At 43.2% G+C, this 26,422-nt stretch overlaps 1 protein-coding gene and 1 pseudogene across 1 annotated transcript in view; one reads left to right on the forward strand and one right to left on the reverse strand.

The window, feature by feature from the left end:
• Nucleotides 1–26,422, reverse strand: part of DISC1 (DISC1 scaffold protein) — a 312,576-nt gene that overhangs the window by 112,800 nt on the left and 173,354 nt on the right. The window lies entirely within an intron of this gene.
• On the forward strand, nucleotides 2,669–24,960 carry LOC122898528 (annotated as a pseudogene).

The following is a 26,422-nucleotide window of genomic DNA, read 5'->3' on the forward strand; positions in this document are numbered from 1 at the left end:
GCTTTTTGGTTTTTCTTTTTTTTTTTTTAGATTTTACTTATTTATTTATTTATTATTATTATTTTTTAAAGATTTTATTTATTTATTTGTCAGAGAGAGAGAGAGAGACAGTGAGCACAGGCAGACAGAGTGGCAGGCAAAGTCAGAGGGAGAAGCAGGCTCCCCACAGAGCAAGGAGCCCGATGTGGGACTCGATCGCAGAACACTGGGAATATGACCTGAGCCGAAGGCAGCTGCTTAACCAACTGAGCCACCCAGGCGTCCCTTACTTATTTATTTGACCAACAGAGATCACAAGTAGGCAGAGAGGCAGGCGGAGAGAGAGGAAGGGAAGCGGACTCCCTGCCGAGCAGAGAAACTGACACGGGCTCGATCCCAGGACCCTGGAATCATGACCCAAGACGAAGGCAGATGATTTAACCCACTGAGCCACCCAGGCGCCCCTTCTCTAGTTTTAATATCCTAAGAGAAGGTGTCTTCACCTAATAGGTGCTTTCCCTAACTTAAATGAATAAATGCAAGAATGGAATGTTAGACAGGTGGTACAATCAATTTCCTCTCAAGGAAAAAAAAGAAAGAAAGAAACCATTTCCTAACTCAGAGCCCATACTCCTGTGCCAGGTGGCTTGGATAGAGACCCATGAGATAATGACTGAAGGGAGTTCAAGTAGGCAAGGCGGGTCCCAGTGTGGGACTATAAAAGGCTGGAGTGGCCTGGAAGGGACAGGAGCTACACCCACAGATTTCAGGGAGACCATTACAGACATTGAAGGAACATGAGTCCCCTCAACAGGGCCCATTACCAAAGGGGTCCGGCTTTTGGAAACCAGCTCCTAGACTACTTGCCCATCTTCTCTGTTCCCACAGAAATCCACCTACATAGTTCTTATCACATTTTAGGATGGCCATCCACTTATGTGTATGTTTTTCTCTTCATCACTCGCCTCCTTGCGTCCTGCACGTTTGGCTCAGGTCTTAGTCCAGAATGGTTCCACATGAGTGGAGGACGAGGAAGGGCAAGCTGGGGGCAGGGAATGTTGGTGAGGCATGCAGTGCGGCGGGGGTTTCCAGGAAGCCTTCTCCCAGGAAGAGCCAGGGCTCTAACACAGGAGAGCGATAAAGCAAGAATGACACAGCTTCCTAATTCTTGGGACACCAGACATGTTACCAAGACGGGATTCGATATCCAAAATGTGACAAGGTCCCAACCACTTCAGCTCCCGTGGGTAAAAAGGAGGTCTTGGGAAGCTGAAGCGTCAGGTTACGCAGAGATCTACCAATCGTGGAAAATGACCTGATTAGCACGAGTTGTAATGTTCCTGGCCTAAAAGTGTACATATATGCCTCGTGCTTTGGATCGAGTATTGGACTTGGACTTACAGGCTAATAAAGAGCTATCCTCGGAGATCACGTGGCCCCAGCTGCAGCAGAGGGAAATCCAAGCAGGGAATACGGATGCTGAATTTTTCCCTCCTCTCTGCCTCAAAGGAAAGGGCACTCTCCTTTGTAGCTGGAGAACATCGAGTTGGAAGGACAATCAGTAAGCTATCACCATCCCCAACAAACTTGTGATTTGCTTACAGGAACACACTGCAATGAAAACATTGGCCATGACATTATTGGGGAAAAAACATGGCCTTAAAAACGTATTATTGGACTCTCTGGAATTCTAAGTAAAAATTCCAGGAAACCAATGGGCTTCTGAGAAAAGTGCATGAAGCAATGAAGACAATGTGTCATCCCCTTGGGAAAGCCTCGTTCCTCAAAGCTGACCTTCCTCAAAGGAGGTCACGAACGGAGCATGAGAACTGAATTCACATCTGAACCCCTTCTCCAGCAGCCTTTCAGTCCTCAGATTTACTGGAGGATAAATCTCTGCCCCTGCCTTGAAATCCAAAGAGCTTCCTTTCCCTTTTGTTCCCCTTGGCTTTCCTCCTACTGTGCGTAAAAGTGGTCTCACTCTCTCAGCTCGCTCTGTGGTCTGATCTCTGAACATTCAGGCTCAAAGGTAACCACTGAAACTGGGTCAGGTACAGACAGGAGGGCCTGCGACCGATCACCAAGTTTAGAAAAATTGTGAGTCGCAACAGCTCCATCTCCAGACCCAGCTGATCGGCACCATGACATAGAAGCTGCTGGAACCAAGGACGTGTGGTAAAGACAGACTTCCGGTAAAAGATGTGTGCCTCACCCACCACCGTACCCAATGTTGTTAACACTTGATCTGGCACTCTGAATTTGACTATCCTGAATTTTTTTTTTAAGATTTTAATTATTGCTTTGTCAGAGAGAGAGCACAAGCAGGGGGAATGACAGGCAGAGGGAGAAGCAGGCTCCCTACCAAGCAAGGAGCCCGATGCGGGACTCGATCCCAGGACCCTGAGATCATCACCTGAGCTGAAGGCAGACACTTCTCTGACTGAGCCACCGAGGCGTCCCCTGGATTTCATATTCTGGACTTCATGTGGACAACACACTGGTGCTTTTTATGGGTTTGGAATGTAGAGACTTTCTACTACCCCAAAGGTATTAATTTGCTCATCCCTAAAGGAACAATTCCTGTTCTCCTAAGTCCTTCCACGAGCTGGGTTTGTAGAAGAGCTTTCACCCTCAGTAAGTCAACTGACAACAACCACCCAGGGTTGGGAATGTTCCTGAAAGGGGGATAATGGATTCCCTGCAGAACACACAGACCTGGTGCTGCCAGTCCCTGCAGCAGCAGCCGGCACAGCCAGCCGGCACTGCCGGCTTCTTGGGGGTCAGGGATCGCATCCGCTTCCCAAGGCTGCTGGAACAGTGTACCACAAGGGCCACTGAAAACAACAGAAACGTACTGTCTCACAGTTCCAGCAGCCGGATGTTCCAACTCATGGTGTGGTGGGATGGGTTCCTTCTGGAGGCTCTGCAGGAGAGCCCGTCCCCGCCTCTCGCCTAGCTCCTGGCAGTTGCCAGCAACCCTTGGTTTACAAGTGCATCACACCAATCCACTAACCGCACGCAGCCTCCCCCTCTGGATGTCTCTGGGCCTCAAGTCTCCCTCTCCTTTCTCTTATAAGAATGCCAGTCACTGGATCGTTCAGGGTCTCCCCGAAATCCAAGATAATCCCATCTCCAGATACTTAAATTAATGACATCTTCAAAGACCCAGTTTCCAAATAAGTTCACATTCACAGGTATCAGGGATTAAAATTTGGAAATACCTTTGTGGGGGGCGGGGCGTTTACCCTGTTTCAGGTATAACAGGAGGCACTTCGCTTTGACCCCAAAGGTTTCCCCCATCGGTGTTATGTCACCGATGGGGGAAACCTTTGGGGTCATCTTGTCCCACAACCCATGAACATTCTTGGCACTCGGCCAGCCACCAGCCATTAGCGGCAGTTTGACCATCTCCCGAGCGAGGGGACTCTCAACTCTGGGGGCAGCCATGCCAGCTTCAGACAGCTCTAGTGCTCCCAAGATCTTCCTAGATGCCCCGTCTCACCACTGAGTTGCTAATTCTAAAAAACGAGGCCAGAGCGGTACGTGACCTGGTTAAGGTTGTGCAGAGTGAGCTGGGATATAGGCTCCGCACCTTCTTACCTACCCCAAACCTTCCTACCTAGAGGCAAAGCTGCCAGACAAGTTCCCCATAAAGATGAACCTTGAAGTCCGGAATAACCTTGCCGTGTATGATGTCATCCCTACTACACCTTTTCCATAAGACAAATGTTGAACCACCTGGTGCCACAGCCCAGTCATCAGAGCAGAAGAATCATTAAAAACAAAACAAACAGGACCAAAAAACGCTGTTGCAAAAGTTGTCATATCCACAGAGCGGTTGCTTTTTCCTTCCGCTTGGCCGTGGACATCCTCATGAGCGTCCCCATAAGGAAAATGAGGATTCCCAATGTCACCCCTTCTCTTTCCTCCCTCGGACAGTTCACATTATTCTCCTCATGTCACCCACACACGCTGCTGCACATCACACAAACGTTTGCCGTCGATTTTCCAGGGGAAATATTTTTGTCCCAGAGCTGCGGGGCTCATACACATCGTCTTTGACGGGAATGCTCCTTACTCTTCCGGCTCCCGCATGTGAACAAACCCGCAGCCTCGCTTGTGTGTACAGCTGTGTGTGCTCCACCGTGAAGGGTCCAGGCACACCACGAGTGGGCATTCCCTGCGGGGACAGATGGCCCCGCGGGAGCTAGGCCTTCCCTCTGTTCCTTCTCCTGGTGCTTTCCTTTTTTTTTTTTTTTTTAAATATTTTATGTATTTATTTGACAGAGAGAGATCACAAGTAGGCAGAGAGATACGCGGGGTGGGGGGGAAGCAGGCTCCCCGCTGAGCAGAGAACCTGATGTGGGGCTCGATCCCAGGACCCCAAGATCATGACCTGAGCTGAAAGCAGAGGCTTTAACCCACTGAGCCACCCAGGCGCCCTGGTGCTTTCCTTTGATTGACTGCTGCCCTTCCTCACCCAGGGGGAGAAAGGCCATCTTTGTTGCTTTTCATGTATTTACTTGACAAGCTCCTTAAATTCTGTGACTGAATTGTTATTGAGCTTTCAGAGAAAATAAAGAGACAGCAAAGGAAGCAACACTTCAGCTCAGAATACAGGAGAGAACAGGTAAAGGGACATGGGCAGGACTTGTCCAATGACTACCAGTGAACGCTCAGATCTAGAACTTTGGAAACCAAACACCTACGCCCTCAGCTCCCTTCAGGCCTGCTCGCGTGGGAACAGTGCCCTTGGTGCAAAGACAAAGCCACGCAGAGCAGAATTCTCATTCCTAGCTCCCAGGCTTCTCCAGTTTGCTCCTTCTGACACCCTATCTGAAGTCACCAGGAAGACCTCGTAAGCCAAAGCCAATGGCCAACATCCTTTCCACACCGATGCAGTGCTGGAAATACATCCTGACCCAACCCGCACCGCCCCAGTGATGCTCTGTTGGGTGCAAGCCCAAGAAACAGCCCGGACAGGCTCTCCACAGGGTGACTCTGGAAGGGCGTGGGGAGTTGGTGCAAAGCTGGTCACTGAAGAAAAACATACCAGGTGAGGTGATGTCTACAGCGGTCACTGCTAAGGGCTCCCTCCAAGGCCCCAAAGCAAAACACTGCAGAAGGAAAGAAAGATGAGGCCAAATTTTCAATCAGAAGTTGGAGCTGCCAACGTCCTTGAACACCTGGTGTCCGGTGCGGGGGTGGGGGGAACGGATGAAAGGGCCCCAGGAAACCAGTGCTCAGGAGAGCCATGAATCACCTGCTGACTTCATAGTGGAGGCAGTGTAGGTAGATGAATACCACTTTGGCTTTTGTAAAAAAATAAATAAATACTGCATTTCCTCAAGCTTGAGTGGCTTGCGTCCTGGGTGCCACTCAGGTGATGTTTTGCGAGCTGCTTTTCTGAGGAGGCTGGAAGCACAAAAGGTATTCTGGAAAATGCATCCCAGCTGAGGGCTGGGCTCAGGGGGCTTGAAAGGCATCTCCGAGGAAATTCTGAAGGGAGGGACCTCCAGGGTTGTCCTAGCTGACCCGGGGTCCCCTCCTGCCTCCGTTCCAAGCATGCGTGTCACTTCTAGACCCTGTGTTCTTTCCAGAAGCATCATCTCACAGGCTGACATGTGGCTGTGTGTCAGGAAGGCGACTCAGTCTGGAATGAGGATGTCCTGAGGCCAACCCTAGTTCTGTCCAGACTAGACTCGCTTCTGGGTAAACTAAGCCTCTGTGCTTCCCATGCCTCACCTGTGAGAATAGATCCTAGTGAAACAGGCCTCCTGGGCTCAGTGTAAGGATTAAAGGCAACCCTACATGGGAAAACTTGAGGCTTGTGCACAGAACACAGTGAGCGCTTAATAAAAGTCAGTAATTGTTGCTATCTTTGTGCTACCAAAGTTTCACCCCAGCTCCACAGCTAAGTCTAGCTGAGGACCTGCCCTGTGCTAGGTGTCCCCAAAGCAGGAGCTGTAGCTCTATTCTTTTCCTTCACCTCTTTAGGTGACCCCATTGAAGAAGAGGTCAAAAGACAAAATTCTTTTATCATAGAGGAGGAAACTGAAGTTGATGTTACGTCAGTGCTTTGCCCAAAGTGAGTGGCAAAGCCAGGGTTCACCCAAGTCCCTGTGCCTCAGACACAAACTTCTAGGTGGCCACACTCAACTGTCCTCGATCAGGTAAGAAAAATCTATCAAGTGGCTTTCTCTGGGTGGGTGGCAGGAAATGCAAGAGAGGTCATTTGAAATGGAGACAAGTAGCCGGTGAGGATCCCAACTTGTTTCTTTAACTTGACCCTTCGAAGAATCCAATCATGCTATTATTTTCTCTGTAAACACCTTAATAAACATTAATGTACCAGATAAAGTGGGGGAGAAGCAAACCCAAAAGAAAGGTCAGCAGTTGCACGGCCCTTCCCCCACTGAGAGCCAATGGTTGTTGACTCACAAAGTCGGAGGAAGCAACTGTTACGGTACCCGCATTGTTCTGAACAGTGTTCTGCACATGCTGTACTGTGCTCAAAGTCACTGAACAGCCAGGATGTCCACACGCACGTTGTATGTGGCAATCCCAAGCTCAACTGCTGTCCATGCCGCCCCAAGCCAAGGCCCTTGAGAAAAGAAGGTTGTGCCCAGGTCATGGTTTTCAACAGGTAGAATTACCCGATAAAATAAAAGACAGGGTGCCCAGTTAATTTGATATCAGATGAACAATGAATAATGTTTAATATAAGTCCATTCCAAAATTGCATGGTATAATACTTATCCAAAAAAAATCATTCCTAGGCAATACGGTTCACAGCAGCATTATACACAACAGGCAAAAGGGATAAACAGCCCTACAGGTAAACGGATAAACGAATCGTGGTCTAGCCTTACAACAGAGTATTATTCAGCCTTAAAAGAAAGGAAGCTCTGATCCAGGCTACAACACGGATGACCCTCGAGGACATAATGGTGAGGGAAATAAGCCAGTCCCAAAAGGACAAATACTGGGGGCTCCTGGGGTGGCTCAGTGGGTTAAAACCTCTGCCTTCGGCTCAGGTCATGATCCCAGGGTCCTGGGATCGAGCCCTGCATTGGGCTCTCTACTCCACAGGGAGCCTGCTTCCCCCCTCTCTCTGCCTGCCTCTCTGCCTACTTGTGATCTCTCTCTGTCAAATTAATAAATAAATTCTTTTTTTTTTTTAAAAAAGGACAAATACTACAGGATTTCACTTATACGGGGCTCCTAGGGGAGTTGAATTCATAGAGACAGAAAGTAGAATGGCGGTTGCCAGGGGCCAGGGAGGTAGAGATGGCAAGGAAGTGGAATGTACTCTTTCCTGGGTGCAGAGTTTCAGTCTAAGAAGATGAAAAATTTCTGGGGATGGATGGTGGTGATGGTGGCCCAACAAGGGAGTGTACTCAATGCCGCCAAACTGTACCCTTAAAAATGGTGAAAAATAGCAAATTTTATGTCATGTGTATTTAACCACAATAAAAAAAATGTACAGTTGACTTGAAATTCAAGGGTGTGGTGCATAAACAATGAAACACTGAAAAAAATAAGTTAAAATTTTTTTTCCAATTTATTTATTTTCAGAAAAATAGTATTCATTATTTTTTTCACCACACCCAGTGCTCCATGCAATCCGTGCCCTCTATAATACCCACCACCTGGTACCCCAACCTCCCACCCCCCTGCCACTTCAAACCCCTCAGATTAAAATTTTAAAAACAGTAACAAACAAAAAATAATAAATTAACTAAATTAAATTAAATTTAATTTTAAAATATTTAAATTCAAATTTAAATGGGCGTCCTGTGTTTGTGTTTGCTAACTCTGGCAGCCCCATCCCCAGGGACATTTGGCAAGGGACGTAAGGGACGTTTTTGATCATCATGACTGTGGAGAGGATGCTACTGGCATTTAATAGAGGCCAGTGATGTGGCTCAACATCCTGTGGGGCTAGATGGCCCCAGACGGCAGGAATGATCTGGTGAGGAAGGTCCACAGTGAAAGGCTGAGAAACTCCGTCCCCGAAGGAGACGCAGGGAAACCCTCACACATCTTGCCCCGGGGCCTGGAAATGTCAACCCCAGCCACATCCCAAACAACAGATGGCCTCAGGGAAACAAAAGTACTCCTGTCCTATCTGCAGTAAGGCCTACCTAAAAATTATTTGTGATCACTTTGCACATCATTTTCATACACAAAAGTCTGTTTGCAAGAGAGACTGCAATCTGTCTCGTGCATTTTCAAAAAAAAAAAAAAACAACAAAAATAAACCCCTTACAGAGTTCATCCTGACTCATTCCAATGAAGGTGAAGAGGTCTCTCTCTCTGGTATCAGCGTCCGAAAGTTTGGTGAGGTACTTTAGCCACAAAAACAAAATTAGGAGGTTGGCTGAGAATGAACTAAGAGCAAATCCCCATCGCAAAGCTCCAAGCATAGGCTGGAGGACAGTCACGTAGCCCACTGTGACAAAAACACCCAAGTGCAGAGTCTGCGTGCTGGACAGAAGGTTGGCTCTCCCCATTTAACCTGAAATAGACTTGCTAACCCTTTCAAGCATAGGAAGAACAGGAAATCCACCAAGAACTTGAAAACAAGCATGGCAGAGTCTCAAGCACATTTTTCACTATTATTGAGGAGAACACAAAAGGATAGTGTTTTATTAATGCTGAATTAAGAATCAAAGACAAAGTAGCAGCTAATTGTCAGAGCTGTCTTAAGAACAACAACAAAACAAGATTAGTACCACTGAGCTGTGTATAAATTATACTCAGGATCCATCAAGAAAATCAACCAGTGAGGGGGGAAGAAATGGTACTTCCTGCTTCTTGAAAACCATCAAGATTCATCGATCAACAAAGACTTTCAGCTCAACCAAAGGGGAACTAAACTAAATGTCATATAAGGTAAACACTAGGATGAGAAGATCTTTAACATTGAGGGGCTTTATGGAAAGTTATACCAGGAAAAAAAAAAACTGCCCAGAGACCAGAATGTAGAAAACATATAAATAAGAAAGGAAATCTATAACCAAAATTAGTCACAATGGGACAGCTGTGACTGAGGTTTCCGGAGGACAAGCTGGTGCACACCACCTCCTGGATATGGAACTTGGCTTTTGTCTCCTTCTTGCTGCCCTTCTTTTTCCTTCCCTCCTGAAATGTCTCTTCCTTCCTGCTGACCTAGGGTCTCACAGACCTTGCAAGCACTCAAAAAGCCATTAAAATATTTCTATATCAAGGAAGCCTCAGATCCAAAAAGAGAGATTTCTCCTAACTGAGGGTCCTACAGGATAATTATAGGTGAAATAAAAACTTGGGTTTTACAGATGCTGTATTCCAAAATAACACCAGCTCTGTACCACTCACTTAGAAATGCACGTATAACATAGACGTGCATGCATAGAGGCACCGTGAGGGCTATGAGCTCATTTAGTTAGAACGCAACCCTCAACCAGCTCCCAGGACCTGGAACCCAACCCAGAAGGAGGAACCGAATCGGAACGGTCCCTTTGGAACCAACCAGGGAGGTCAGAGTTTCCGCGAACATTGCTGGCGGGCTACCACTCAGCATTTTTTCCTTTCCACACATAAAGATATAAACCATCCTGCTCCTCTCATTTCTAAGGTCCTAACGGATGAAAACAAGCAGATTAAAAAGGAAAGAGCTGAAATAGACAGGAACATTGCTTGCACAAATATAGCTGGTAGCCTGGATGGGGAAGAGAGGAGAGCGAAGGAAAATGACAAAGAGAGGATGCAACTCAAAATTCAATGGCAGTCCCCCTGGCCATTGAATGACAGGGCCAGAGACCATGCACCACTCCACAGACCCTGAGGCTGTGCGGACTGTCATGATCTTGGAGTCCCGTGTTCCCTTTCCAGTTCTAATTTTTTTTTTAAAGATTTTATTTATTTATTTGACAGAGAGAAATCACAAGTAGATGGAGAGGCAGGCAGAGAGAGAGAGGGAAGCAGGCTCCCTGCCAAACAGAGAGCCCGATGCGGGACTCGATCCCAGGACCCCGAGATCATGACCTGAGCCGAAGGCAGCGGCTCAAGCCACTGAGCCACCCAGGCACCCCAGTTCTAATTTTTGCTGTTAGAAGTATGAGCACAAAGACCTTCACCTCTTTGAATCTTCGCTTCTTGGATCATAAAATGAAGATAATCATATCGCCCTTCCTGATCTTTTACATATGAACACAGTCTGAGAATTAAAGTGTGATTATATATACAATTCAAGGTTATTTCACTAATAATTAGTAAACATAATATTAACCCGAAGGCATCAAGAAGAGGTTAAATTGCTGTCTGTGTCTGGAAATCAAATGCTCTACCTTTTATAGCCATGCAGGAAGGCTGAAGGGGAGGCTTATCTTTCTGGGGTCAGCCACCGTGCGCTCCACCTGCCCTCTCCCACCCCAACTCCTGCCCCATCCCCAGATTCCTTAGCTTGCAGCATGCTGGAGGAGAAAGCCTTCAAGACCAGGAGTAGGAGGAAACATATTCATCCCTGGTGTTCCCTCTTCTTGCATAATTCAGGAAAGGGAACAAAAATCTTTATCTTAATTTTCCTTGTTATAAAAACGCCTGCCAGGGCACCTGGGTGCCTCATTGAGTTGAGAGTCTGACTTCAGCTCAGGTCATGATCTCATGATCAGGTCCTGGGATGGGCCCCCCACTCAGTGGGGGGGTGTCTGCTTGTCCCTCTGCTCCTCCCCCAGCTTGTGGCCCTCTCTCTCTTTCTCTGTCAAATAAATAAATAAAAATCTTAAAAAAAAAAAAAAAGGGCACTTGGGTGGCTCAGTGGGTTAAGCCCCTGCCTTTGGCTCAGGTCATGATCTCAGGGTCCTGGGATTGAGTCCCACATCGGGCTCTCTGCTCAGCAGGGAGCCTGCTTCCTCCTCTCTCTCTGCCTGCCTCTCTGCCTACTTGTGATCTTTGTCTTCCAAATAAATAAATAAAATCTTTTAAAAAACAAAACCACATTTCTACGGGCCACGAGGTTGAAGCCACACATGAAGAAGCAAGAAAGCATCAGTGTGCTGTGGATGACACTGTGCGGTGCCACGACAGGGCTGGAACTGCCAACCTGTGCATAATGTGAGAAAACCGACAAGCCAGGCCTATTGGAAGAACTAGAATGAATGATTATTTGGGATTTTCTGTCTAGTTGAACCTAATGCCAACTCACGCAAGGTCAGAAACAAGTGGGAGAGAAAAGACAGCTTGAGGTGGGTATTTTGTCAAGGTAACAATACTTGCTCTTTAGAGAGAAGAACCTACAGAATCTTACTAGAGAGAACAGAAATGTTTTTCAACTACCAGCCCCGTGGTGTCTTATCTGTGCCAGTCTTCTCTCCCCTCTTCTGCAGCCAAGCCGGCCTCCTGACCACCACCAGAATCCTGTGCACAGTTCTCACACTCCACCTTCCCTCTCCCTTGACAGGCCTCTCCTTTTGCCTTTGGCCATATCTGCTTCTCTGGAAACCTGACACAGAGATACAGTGAGCCTGTAGCAGCGACCCATTCTCCTCTGTTGTCCTGCTCTCAAGAAGCCATCCGTCCCCCCACGGCAAGGTGAGGACAAGAAGAATAGCTTGTGTCCCCTGTCATCACAGGGGCAGCTGTGCCACCCAAGACAACCAGAGCCCTCCTGAGACTGACATGCAGGAACTGAAAGGAAAAAGGTTCCTCTCTGTGGTGGGAACCCTAAGGCAGGGGATGTAAGTCGGGCCAAAGGCTGCCCTGACAGCCATTTTCCTTGTCACGTGGTATGACATGGTTGAGGCAAAGCAGAGCTGTGACAAAGACCGCCTGTGACCCACTCAATAGCTATTCTCCCATCATAACCAAGCTCTCACTGGGGACGGCAGTGTCCTTGGCTAAAATCAAATAAACTAAAAACAAAACAAACAAAAAAAAAACAACACAACGCAAGAAAAACTCTATTTCAGATTTTCTTGCAGATTGAACTACTGAAGAACACAGTAGTGACCAATGGGATATAAGAAATGAGCACCCTTGGGTGCTGACCCTGTACCTGCACAGCCCTGAGAGTGATGTCCCCTTAAATTCTATGTTCTAGCAGCTTCCATGCCTCACACTCATCCTAGTCCTGCCCTGCTGCGAGCAGAGGAAGAAAGGAAGCAAATGTAGCTCTTCCAGAAAAGCCCTCTGTCCAAAGCTTGCAAGACAAGGTAATCAGGAGTCCCATAATTTGAAGCCATTCATGGCTGAAAAGCCAATTTCTTCTCTACCCCAAAGTAAAGCATTAATAAACATTAGTCATAAAATGACACCCTTAGCAAGAGATAACGCTGGTGTCACACCAACCATAAGGGGCAAGCTTCCTACCAAAAATGGGAGGTTATATATTGGCTTGGGGGACTGACAAAAGCACAGAAATAAAAGACAAGATCCTTCAGGCACAAGAAACTACTTCCAGATAAAATGTTTAAATACAGTTTTTCACTCATGGGATTGACTGAAAGGAAATAAAACAGAAGCCCACCAATTTTTTTTTCTATTTGTGCTTCCTATTTTCTTCCCAAATATATACACAGCTCCTGTTTGCCTTCAGGGAGCCAAATATAGTTAATAAACATGACCACGAGATCTGCCAAAAAGCATGGTGGAAAAATAACACCAAGGCACCATCTACCTCAACGAGCTTTAGAGACCTGGCTTATCCATTGCAAAGCTCGAGGAAGTACATCTCTATCACCACAGCTCAGCTCAGACCAAAGTCAGTGGTTATTTTGTTTTGCTTTGTTTTTGTCCTTGTGTTTCACGTCCCACCATCCCTACGGAGGGCCCACATTCATCTTGACCTCACCCCATATCCCAAGTGGAGGAAGCACCAGGACCCTGGAATATTTTGAGATTTCCAAACCCACACACACATGTGAGAGAATTTAGTAGCAGTAGGGATGCTAACCTCGAGAATAGGCCAAATAGTTAAGCATGGTACCTGCATTTCTTTTACTGATTCATGGATCAAAATTCATGCCCTCCATGAATTTATTTTAAACCAACACAAGTTTCAGGAAAGTTGCAAATACAGTACGATTTTTTTTATTTTTTTTGTCCTGAGCAATCTGAGAATTGTCATGGCTGACCAGATGCCCCAAGTTTCCTGACTAGTTTGGTGGTATTTTCCTACAAACAAGGATGTGACTTATATAACTACAAGACAACTACCAAAATTAGGAAATTAACACTGGTAGATTACTATCATCGATTCTCAATCCTCAGCAAAATTTTACCAATTGTCCCAATAATTTTTTTTTGTAACAAAAGCCTTCCTTAACCCCTTGGGTAGCACAGCACAGGGATCTGATGTCTCTTTAGCCTCCTTCAGTATGAAACGGCTCTTCAGTCTCCCCTTTGACTTTCATGACCTTGGCACTTTTGAGGACTGTAGGCCAGTTATTCTGCAGAATGTCACTCTGTTTGATTTTGTCTGGTCTCCTTGTGAGTAGCTTCTGGTCTGCATTTTGCGTAGGAATATATATCAGATTTGAGGCCACGTTCTTCTCACTGCTTCCTATCAAGCGGCACAAGACTTAGGAGTTTTCTGATGATGTTAACTGTGATCCTTTGAACAAGATGGTGCCTGTCAGACTTTTCCACTCTAAAGCTATTCTTCTCATCTTTGTATTTAATAAGTACTCAAAGGGAATATCATTGAAACTATGGAAATATCCCATTCCTCCAGAAACTTTTCAGTGTATTTATTTGTCTGTATATGGACTCACTGTTTTCCATTTTATCCTTGGGTTTGGTCCACTGGTACCATCTTCATTTATACTGATGCTCAAATTGTGGTCTGTTTGGCTGGAGGTAGCAGGAGCAGGGAGTATGCAAAGTGAATTCTGGGTCCTTTTGTCCCACCACTGGTTTTCTACTGAAAACCCTGAGATGGTTTCCCATCTTAATCTAACTGATCTGTCCCTTCTTTCCTCCCTGCCCTCACCTCCCACCATCCTCCCCTCACTGAGTTTCTTCACACAGGTCACCTGGCAACTTCTCAGATGCCCAACATGCTCAGACCTCAAGGTGTTGTCTGTTTCCTCTACCTGGAAAATCCCTCCCCAGAATCCAGACTGATGTTCTATTCCTTTCATTTGGGTCTCTACTCAACTATCACCTTATCAGAAACGCCTTCCCTAACCAAACACTCTAAAATAGAAACACACACACACACACACACACACACACACACACACACACACCACTCCTGTGCCTTGAGGTTGGTTTGGCTTCTTAGTAATTAACATCACTCACATATTAGATAATTATTGTTTATCTATCTTCCTCCACCTCAAGCTATAATACTGTAGACCTTATGAGTGTAACTGGCTGAGCTGTGTGCCCCAAAAAGATATGTTGAAGTCCTGATCCCAGGATCTGTGAGGATGGCCTCATTTGAAAATGAGGTTTTTGTACGTATAATTAGTTAAGTTATAATGAGTCCATACTAGATCAGCTTGGGCCCTAAATCCAATGACCTATGTCCTGGTCAGGGGGAGGGGTGCCTGGGTAGCTCAGTCAGTTAAGCATCCGCCTTCAGCTCAGGTCATGATCTCAGGGTCCTGGGATCCAATCCCGCATCAGGTTTCCTGCTTCTCTTTCTCCCTCTGCCCCTCCCCCACTCGTGCACGTACTCTCTCTCTCTCTCAAATAAATAAATTTACCAAAAAAGAGGAAGAAGGGACACACAAAGACACACAGATACACAGGGAAGAAGACCATGTAGAAACAGAGACAGAGATTAAAGTGGCATCCATCAGCCAAAGAATGCCAAGGATTGCCTATAACCACCAGAAACTAGGATGAGGCAGGGAACGTTTTTATCCTAGAGACTTCAGAGAGAGCAAGGCCCTCCTGACACCTTGATTTCAGACTTCTAGCCTCCAGAACTATGCGAGAATAAATTTCTCATTCTGGTAATTTGTTAAGCCAACTCTAGGAATCTATGGTAACTGTATTTGATCATCATTGTGTCTCCAGCTGCTTAGAATGGTGCCTGGTACTACAAGGTACGAAGAAAGTAACTGCTGTATGAAGAAGTGAACAACTTTCAAAACCGCCCTGTCACTCATCAATTCCATTGACTCCTCCAGGACCACCGCTAACCTAGGTGGTGCCTACATCTAGCATTTGTGCAAAACAGAAAGAGGTGTCCTTCTTCAAGACACTTCACTTTTTTTGTTGAAAAGTTTCCATAACATACTGGCTTTATCAGGACAAGACCTAATACACATAATACATGTAACATGATTAATAATTAAAATAATATGATAAGGATAATAAATAGTCAGTGTGACCAGTATTGCATGAGATGTGGGGCTCTTGTTCACTGGAAAGCCCAAACAGCCATACACAGTAGCCCTGATTTAGGTCAATCACACTCTGTCAGTTACTTAGGGTGGAAGTAGAATTCAAACAGAACATACAGCCACACCCTCTCTTCTCTTTTATCGGTGAGACAAAATAAACATGGGATAAACTATGAATAGTATTAAAGCAACATACTGTGGGATTAAACACATGATACAGTTTGGAAAATAAATACACAGGCGAGCCAGAATAAAAGGATAAGGTGACGGCATCATCGCCCTGGGGTCAGAGGAAGAAAAAAACACTATTCATCAGTGTCTACCGTGTGCCAGACAAACCTGATTCCATTCAAGGATCACAGAACTCAACGAGCTAAAGGTTTACAACACTGGCACCAGTGTTCTTGCCAGTGAAAGCAGTAAGGCTTAGTAACTTGCCCCAAATCAGGTAGCTAGGAAGTAGCAAATACTGAGATATGAATCTGGATCCAACTGGCTACAAAGCCTGCACTTGTCATGCATCCAGCCACCATATTTGAGCAAGTTTTAAGGAAATTATGAACAAGCAAAATCAGTGAAATGGGAGTTTTTCCAAATTAAGTCTATACAACTTTCCGTTCTGAGTAGGTACAATACATTGACAAATGAATGGATAAAGAACTATCCATGTGCGTGCACGCATACACACACACACACACACAGAGAGAGAGAGAGAGAGAGAGAGAGAGGGAGAGAGAGGAATATTACTCAGCCATCAAAAATGAAATCTGTCATTTGCAATGATGTGGCTGGAACGAGACAGTATTATGCTAAGCAAAATAAGTCAATCAGAGCAAGAAAATTATCATATGATTTCACTCATATGTGGAAGTTAAGAAACAAGACAGAGGTTAATAGGAGAAGGGCAGAGAAGAGTAAGATAAGTGAAATCAGAGAGGGAGACAAACCAGAAGAGACTCTGAACCATAGGAAACAGATTGACGGTTGCTGGACGGGAGAAGGAGGGAAGGATGGGGTAATTGGTTGATGAGCATTAAGGAGGGGACTTGATATAATGAGTACTGGGTGTTACATACAAGTGATGAATCACTAAACTCTATCTCTGAAAATAATAATACACCCTGTGTTAATTAATTGAATTTAAAATAATGAATACATATGTGGGAAAAATAAATAAGAATAATCATGTATAGATAGGCTTTTCTGTGTACTAATTATCTTCATATTCTGTATCTAAATAAATTTGCAAATTAGTTTTTACCTGATAGCCAGCATGAAAGCAGCCAGCTATTTGCAAAGGGATGGGTTCTCGGCATGGCTTAATGCACACCATTGTATATAATAAAATTTGAGAACAATTTTGGCATTTGCTACCAGTTGGTTCACTCAAAACCACTCCAGTCCCCACTAAACACATTTTCCTCTGCAACAGAGAGTTAAAGGATAATTCCCATAAACCCTCATCAGGAAGTTCTGCCAGTGGTTGACTTCCACTCATGGTCATACCCATGGGACCAGGAAGTGACGAGGAATACCCCAAGGAAGCAGTCCCAGGCTCTTCTAGCGGCACGGTCAGAGGTGTCTAGCATTCCTGAAGCTGCTTGGGCATAATAATCTCTGCCCAACGTGTGGCTCTGCAAGGTTCAGCAGCAGCGGGCAGCGGCACACTGCACTGCCCCTTCTGCATGGTGAGGCTGCACAGAGTCCCCGTCCCCGGCCAGATCACTTCCAGGTGTGAAGCATCCAAGTTCGGTTCTCCGGACCTCATCAGAATTCACAGCAAACTAACATCCTCTAAGAAATCTTTCTTAATGAGCCGGAGTACACTGTGTTGCCTGCGTCTAAGAAGATGTATCTATATTTAAAATTCTTCCCCTTACATACTTGGATAAATGAAAGAAGAATGGCTCTGAATTTCATCGGGAATTACTGTAGGCCTAGAAAACCATTTTTCTAGGTTTGTCTCGTTGTCTGTCCACCCTACCCTTCAACTCTCACCCCAAGAGACCAGCAGTAACATCCATGAACAAAATAAACTCATCTGGCATGCACAGTCTTTCCCATTTTTGCAGAAGTGACTCTCTGCAAGTCTTTACGAATAAGCCCTTGATTCCGTCCCTAAGAAAGAAACAAAAGAATGTGGCTGTAGAGGAAGAGAATGGATCCCAAAGCCATAATTCTTTACCTGGTCATATTACCAGGTGATGCTGGGTTTTAAGTCATTTAGCAAACTAATGCCTCTAAAGCACACCCCTTGTCTTATTTCTGAAAGACATAAATGAAAGATCTTCTATTACTAAAGCATGGAGACCAATGAAAAGTATTATTTCTAGCCTTCTCTCACTTATCTGACTGTACCCACTGGTGCTGGAGATAACACTTGTTTCCAGCAGACCAGTGGCGGTATTTTCCCCTGTGTGGTAGATGTGTGCTAGCCTACCCATGGACAATGTGAATGTGAGCTAGCATTTTTAGGAGGTTCGGTGTTAGCTGCTAATGACCATCTCCCATCCTGGGGCGAGGAGGAAGACAAAGATTTACCATAGTCCCTGATGAAAACAGATGCAAAAGGCAGCCTGGGCAAGAGACACTTAAATCCCAAACACAGGCTGGACTATTTGGAGGAACACATCTTACGTTAATGCTGTAATAAATTTTTAAAAATCTGTTTTCATTGCAGAGCTTCAGAAGCTTTTACCCTGGAAATAAAATCTTTATCCTGGAGACACTAAAATCACTTACATTCCTGTATAAATCATGAAAATCCAATAAATCTAGTCTTATATATAATGTATCTATTTGGGGAAGCAGGAGAGGAGTAGGAAGTACAAAATAACACAGAATGGGAAGTCTCTACATTTGGCCACTGTAGGCAAACTTATTTGGTACAAAAAGTACTTTTCTCTTTTATTGGAAATCACTGGAACATATGACAAACTCAACAGAAAACAATAATCAAATGTTCATGCTTAGATGCTAAAAATAAACCCGGGTGATTGTGATTTTTTTAATCTCTAATTTCAGCACTAATGATGATGATTATTAAAATATATGTATAAAGAAATCAAAACTCAGGCTTTGAAAGGGAAGGGAGCAAAGATCTAACCAAATACTTCCTCCTGTAAGAGTAATTCTGTCCTCAAAATTAATCAGACCACCCAGATGCAGCATTTTAATTAGATAAAACCTACAGCCATGTTGAATAATGAAAGGAAAGGCACAGATCAAGAAGTAGACAAGATACCCATACACAGTTCCATTTTCCCAAAGTTCTATCACTACTGATGAGAGTCAAGGGGGTCAATGCAGGAACCTGGAAGTAGGTCAGGGGCCACATCACCTAAAAGTGGTGGTTCTCAAAATGTGGTCCCAGACCAGCAGCATCAATATCGCCTGGGAATTTCTAGATACATACATCCTCGTATACCTGAGGGGTCAGAAACTATGAGGGCCCAGCAATCTGCACCTAACAAGCCCACCAGGTGATTCTGATGCACACTATAGTTTAAGAACCACTGCCCAAGAGCTTCAGCTCTCTGAAAAATGAATTTTGATAGGAATGGCATTAAAAGTATAGACTGCTCTAGGCAGTATAGACATTTTAACAATGTTTATTCTTCTGATCCATGAGCATGGAATGGTCTTCCATCTCTTTGCTTCTTCTTCAGTTTCTCTCATGAGTGATCTGTAGTTCCTCGAGTATAGATCCTTTACCTCCTTGGTTAAGTTTATTCCCAGGTATCTTATGGTTCTTGGTGCTATAGTAAATGGAATTGACTCTCTAATTTACTTTTTTGTATTTTCATTGTTAGTGTATAAGAAAGCAACTGATTTCTGTACATTGACTTTCTATCCTGCCACATAACTGAATTGCTGTATGAGTTCTAGTAGTTTGGGGGTGGAGTCTTTTGGGTTTTCCATATAAATTATCATGTCATCTGCGAAGAGAGAGAGTTTGACTTCTTCTTTGCCAATTTGGATACCTTTTATTTCTCTTTGTCTGATTGCTGTTGCTAGGACTTCTAGTACTATGTTGAAAAACAGTGGTGAGAGTAGGTTGTTGTGTTCCTGATCTCAAAGGGAAGGCTGTGAGCTTTTCCCCATTGAGGATGATATTTGCTGTGGGTTTTTCATAGATAGATTTGATGAAGTTGAGGAATGTTCCCTCTATCCCTATATTTTGAAGCGTTTTAATCAGGAATGGATGCTGGATTTTGTCAAATGCTTTTTCTGCATCAATTGAGAGGACCATGTGGTTCTTCTCTCTTCTCTTATTGATTTGTTGTATCACATTGATTGATTTGCAAATGTTGAACCATTCTTGCATCCCAGGGATGAATCCCGTCTGGTCATGGTGGATAATCTTTTTAATGTGCTGTTGGATCCTATTAGCTAGGATTTTGTTGAGAATCTTAGCATCCATATTCATCAGGGATATTGGTCTAAAATTCTCCTTTTTGGTGGGGTCTTTGCCTGGTTTGGGGACCAGGGTAATGCTGGCTTCATAAAAAGAGTCTGAAAGTTTTCCTTCTTCAATTTTTTGAAACAGCTTCAGTAGAATAGGTATTATTTCTTCTTTGAAAGTTTGGTAGAATTCCCCAGGGAATCCGTCGGGTCCTGGGCTCTTGTTTTTGGGGAGGTTTTTGATCACTGCTTCAATCTCATTACTAGATATCGGTCTATTCAGGTTGTCAATTTCTCCCTGATTCAGTTTTGGGAGTTTACAGTTTGTCCAAGAGCTTCAAACAGGGACCATAAAGCAAAATTCTATTCTTTTGTTGACTTCTTAGAAATGAGTTTGAAAAATCCACAGGACACAAGCAGTTTGTGAAGGAATGGTGGGGAAAATCCACACTGCTTAGCCAGTGTTAGAATTTTCTGGTAATATTTGTCACCTGGTCCTTCCATCTGGTCTAGTTATTTATTGATGTAGAACCGTCAGCAACTCTTTCCAACTTTCCTTGTTGACTTTCAGCGTCAGGTCCCAAATTACATTTTGTTTTGCTGTGTTCTATTTGCTCCAAAACTTTCCATGGTGAAGGAGTAAAAAGCCAGGTTTTCCTCCTCTTTCCCTTCCTTGCAATGGAGTTAAAGAAAATCTTTATTCAGTCAAAGTATCCTTCACCCTGCCCACCGTAGACCCATAGACCCCAGCACTTCCTGGCCAACCCTCATCGTCTAGAAAATTTCTCCAGTTGAATGACTGCAGGTCCCCCTCCCCATGAAAACATTGGGAAAACAAGAAAATGCCATTTTTTCTTTCTGAAATCTAAAATATAATTTTTTTTAGATCCTAAGGACATAGATATGTCTGTGGTTGGATTATTATGTGAGATTATAAGTAATTTTATCATTGTCATTATTTAACATTTACTGGGGATCGAAGTCATGACTGACCTAAATTGAGTATATATAGATTCAACCCTTTCTCTGCTTGCACTTGTGAGTACCTTTTACAGCACTTTAACTCACTTGATGACATCTTGCTATTTTATCTAATATGTATGCATATTTCCCCATGATTCTATTTTAAGTCACTTGAGGGCGGCAGCCACGCCTCCTACTTCTCATGAAGTAGAAGCACTTGCAATGAGATTCAACAAACACTCACTCTATAAATTTAATCAAGGGTCCCCTCCCCCACTCCCAGTCCCAGAAATAAGCTGCTAAAGCTCTACTTTGGTGGTTTACCACTTGGAACTCAATTTTTGATGATTTTAGGGGGGGAAAAAATAGAACACCCTTGGCTTAAGCTAACCCTAAAGGTACAACTGACAGATGAAACTCTACCCACTCCCAAATAAGCCGGCGATTGGTATGATGTAAACACCATATTATAATGCACCAGGGGGCCTGGTTAACATATCGGGACATGGTCACCAGCTCAAAATCAGCCACATAGCTTTGCTTTCAAGCACGGACAGCAGCCCAAGGCAGCAGACTGTACAATAAATGACTGCCAAATGTCCCTGCCAGAAAGTTTCTCCGATGCTTCAAATAGGCTGAAGGTTGTCACGGAAAGAGGAAAGGAGAAGACAGTTTAGCCAGCACCATATATTGGAAAGAAATATATTGGCCTTGTCCCATAAATGATAACTGAAATACTAGCCAGACTGGTCAGTTTATCACAGGAAAATAAAACAATCTGCTGCTGTAACCCAGAAAGGAGAAAAAATAAGGATAAGATGAAAAAGCTCCATTCATTTCAAAGAAAAGACACAGTGACAAAGAATCTAGAGCAGGGCTGACTATTAATTCAAGACCCCTGGGGACCCTGGCAGAAGCACGTGCACATCAGTTCACCACGGTCTGGCCACAGAATGCCCTCCCTCCCCTGTGAGTGCCCTGCCCCACACCCCCCGTCTGACGAAAGTCCACTCTTCCTTCAAGATTTGTGAAATGCTGTCGGGCAAAATGAATCCCTTCCCCCTCCCTGCTCCCACTGACCTCCTGATGCTGCACTGTGATTCTGGATCCCAGTCAGTGATGCCAGAAGGCTAGAGACCACTGCTCAGTCCCCTTTGTTTCTCTCAGAGGACCGGACAAAAGGCCTGGCACCCAGAAAGTCAATGCTCCAGAAATCTCTTGAATCATTGGACAGAATGATAGACAGTACTTCAATTCCCAGTGAAGGGAACTTTATCTGACGTGTGTTACAGGCATAGCATTTATTGAACAATTCCATGTGGGACACGATGTTGGTGCTTTACCTCCTGTGGTCTTTAATCCCCCATGTCCATCCTACAAGGAAAGTGGTGCTCAGGAAGAGGAAAACAGGATGCTGAGACCAGGACACTGAGACCCAAACCAAGCCTGACACGGAGCCCATTTTGCATCTCTGTTCAACTCCATGATCATATGTACCCCAGGCCACTGACACAACCTCTGTAAGCCTCCAAGTCCTCCTCCATAAAACTGGGATGATTCCATTATAGTGCTCTGGCCCACTTTCTACAAGGGCATGAAGACCAATGAAATCCCACCATTTATTGAAGACGGGAAAACAGTGAAGAAGATACACTAAAATGGAAAAAATATATGCCTTTAAAATAGTTATTTTCCAAAAGTTTTGGAAATGACACGTCACCTGCATCTCCCGAAGGCCTAGCTCTCAGTAGAAGCTAGACCTCAGAGGTACAGCTGCCTCTGTGAAGACACAGCTTTTAAATGGGCAGATTTTTAGACCAAATATTTAAACATTTTATCCCTCTTCTAAAAGTCTGCTCTGGATCCCAACTTCAGGAAAAATGCAGAGAATATTAGGTCGCTGCATTTGCAATGCCATATGCATGACCATTCCCTAAATGTTCTCCATCTAACTAGACCTCAAATCACAACACACAGGTAACTGCATGAAAAATGGCAGTGAGGAGCTAGCTGTTAACAGACACCATTGCGAAACTGAAGCACCACAGGAAGCGGGAATAGGGTGGTAGAAAAGCCGCCGTGACCCAATACCAGCCAGTACCAGCAGTCACGTGACATCACTTCAGCTTGCATGATGCTAGAGAAACCCTTGGAAGGAAATAATTACTAAGTTGCTAAAATGAGCCATGATCAGTTTCATGTTTTAGGCATGGGATGTGTGTTTTAGAAAAATCACCGCACAGTGGCACATGGACTTGGAGGTAGAGGTATATGATAAGATGAGAGTAAAGGGGTAAAAAACAGCTCTCAGGCTACTGCACTAGTCCAGGTACAGTAGGATGGTTCCCAAAGAATATAAAAGGATGGACATCTTCCCAGTCATGTCATAAGACTAGTATAATCTTGATACCAAGAACGGAAAAAGCTAGTATAAAGATACAAAATTATAGTTAATTTCACTTATAAATACAGATGAAAAATGCTTTAAAAATTAGTAAAACTTCAGCACTGTATTAAAAATAATAATTTATCCTAGGAAAGAGAATTTAATTTTAAAGCCCTTACTGATTAGGGTTTATAACATATGTAAAAGAATAATAATAGCTACATATGAGTTGTATATATTATTATATATAAGTATATAATAATAAATACACATTTATATACATATGTATATATACACATAACATGGTATAATACTGTTTTAATTAAGACTATTAAAGGTGCATTATATAAATACCCTAGAGCAACCAGCAAGGAAAATAAAACGAAGTTGGATAATAATAATCCAAGAGCAGAGATCAAATAGAATACTAAAAATAATACTCAATTCTAAAGGAAGACAGAGATAAAAAAAGAATTACATACGGGGAAAAATAGAAAACAATAGCATGACAGTAGACTTATACTCAAACATATTAGTAACTGCACTGAATGTAAGTGAATTAAAGAGTCCAGTTAAAGAAGGAGATTATCAGCCCGGATAAAAAAGCAGTATCAAACTATAGTATGTTTCCAGGAAACCCACTTGAAACATCAAAGATGTAGATAGGTTAAAATGAATGGGAAAAAAGTTATATCATGCCAGCAGTGATCATAAGAAACCTGAAGTAACTGTATTTGTAGCAGACAAAGGAGACTTCAGGAAAAAAAGAGTATTGACATAAATAAAGAGGAATATTTTATAACGATAAAGTGGGTATGTAGACAATCCTAAATGTGTATGCTTCTGATAGAGCATTAAAATACTTGAAGTATCAAAATAGTTAAATAACAGAGCATCGAAATATATTATTTGATGGAACTGAGAAGAGAAACATGTATCTATTAAAGAAATAGAATTTGCAATTTAAAACCTACTTTCAAGAGCTCCATAGTAAAGTGGCTTTACTATTAAATATTATCAAACATTTAAGGAAGAAAAAAATATCAAGTTTTACACAAACTTTTAAGAGAAAGGAATACTTCTCAAATGGTTTTATGAGGGCAGCATAAGATTGATCTAAAACACAGGACAATTTCTCTCATTCGTACTTCACCAAATAGTAAGTAAATCAAATCCAGCAATTTGTAAAAAGTATATTTCATGATCAGCTATGGTCTTTGCAGGAAAAAGATGTTATTTAACATTTGAAAATCATCAGCATAATTAGTCACATTAACACAACAAAGGACAAAAACAGATCAAACAGACTTCATCAGAATTAGAAACTTGAACTCATCAGAAGACCCCATTATGAAAATGAGCAGGAGAAATGTTTGGATGCAGTCAGCGGCTGCCTCGGCGGCGTGTGTGGGAAGACAGCCGAGCAGGTGCGCACCTCAGTGCTGCTGCTGGGTCTGGGCAGCATCTGTCAATCACTCACTGCAGCAGTGATTTTCAGAGAACTTGTAACTGATCAGAATGTTTTGGATACATGGAAAGTAGACAGTGCCACAACATCCAAGCATGAAACAGAAAACCCTCCTGATTATCAAAGGCACAATGGCATGAAGGGGTAGACTACTGCCATGAATCGCGTTATCCAGGCAGGTGACCAAGAAGACTTTGCTACATTTGATTATATATTATGTATGGAGGAAAGCAATCTGAAAGATTTGAATAGAAAAAGGAAGCAAGTTAAAAATGGCAAAGCTAAAATTGAACCACGTGGAGCTATTATCCATGAAAGCGACATATCAGGGAAGATCCCTATTATAAGAGTGACTCCAGCTTCAAGACTATCTACAGCAATGTACACAGTGCTGTAGAACGTTCCTGGAGAAAGTGTGCTGACACTGTATCCGTTCCTTGATGCAGCCAATGGGGCTAGTCCCCCCAGCCTCTGCATCTCCCACACCATGTGTCAAAGTGCAAGACCATTCCACAGCTCAAGCCCACAGCTGTTTCTTTAGTTGACTTGTGCTTTCTTAAAAAATAATTAAAGATGAAACTCAGGTGCTGTGTTTTGCAAAAGAAGAAATAAAACTGTTTGATCTAGACCCTGTACGGGGTATATAAAGTTTTCCTAGACTAGCTGAACCTCCTACTCAGCTCCAGTTACAAAAAATGTGAAACCAACAAAATAGGACATGATGAAATGATTAAGACCCAGTTCAACATCTGAGCCCACTGAGGCTGATGAGTCTTCTGCTCTACTACAACCCTAAGGACAACTTGGTAAGGATGAATGCCCCCTGTTCCCCTGTACTACCTCCTTATACCAGGGCTTTTTATCATGCATGGGAGCTCACAACCTAGACAAAAAATGTTAATTCACACATATTCATAGTGCACACCTGTGGCTGTGGAATTAATCTTAACCTTTTTTTATACCACCTTACACCAGTTAGAATGGCCAAAAATCTTAGCACTTTTAATAATCCCTAGCTTTGGTTTATTTGGTTTACTTTATAAGGAAATCGCTTATTTGCTCCCATTTGAACCCCTTTGCCCCTGGAAATTTAATCCCATCCAGAAAACACACTTGTATGCTGGTTTATCAACTGGTTAGTTTGCAGAACGTGTCTCCTTTTAGTTGTATATATAACCCAAATGTCAAAAATAAATTAGCTTAGGAGGGGAAAATAATTAAAAAGTTAGCAAAAAGTTCTTTTACATTAGAATACCTAAATATTGATATGTGAATAAGCACTCATCAGTGCTTAATTTATAGGCACATATAAGTCATTGTTGTGTACTGTGAGTTAATTAATCTAAAATTCATTTGGATCCATGTCAGAAAAGATTGTTTTCAAAATAAACTGGAGAAATTACAAAAATATAATTTTTTAAAAAGAAATGACTTCTTCCAAGTAGGAGAAAATATAGTAGGAGTAATAATATATACCTGACAAATGACTTGATTCCAAAATATATAAATAGCTCCCCTACAACTTAATAGTTAAAAGACAATCCAACAACAACATCAAAAAAGGGAAAAATATCTGAACAGGAACTTCACAAAAGAAAAATGCGTAAATGACTATTTTTTCATGTGAAAAAAAGTACTTAAAAATGAAGTGGGAAAAGTACTTAACCATTAGTCATCCATTCATAGGCACTAGAATTGCTAAAATAAAAAGGACAGACAACATCTAATGTTGATAAAGATATAGAACAATTGGGATTCTCCAACAGTGTGGGTAGCAATAAGAAATGGTACAGTTTTGGGAGTGTCTCATAAAGTTAAACATATGCCTGCACTATAATTAAATAATTACACTTTCGATTATGAACCCAAGTAAAATGAAAACAC

The sequence above is a fragment of the Neovison vison genome, chromosome 2 (genome assembly GCF_020171115.1).
Source record: "Neovison vison isolate M4711 chromosome 2, ASM_NN_V1, whole genome shotgun sequence".
Classification (NCBI taxonomy): Eukaryota; Metazoa; Chordata; class Mammalia; order Carnivora; family Mustelidae; genus Neogale; species Neogale vison.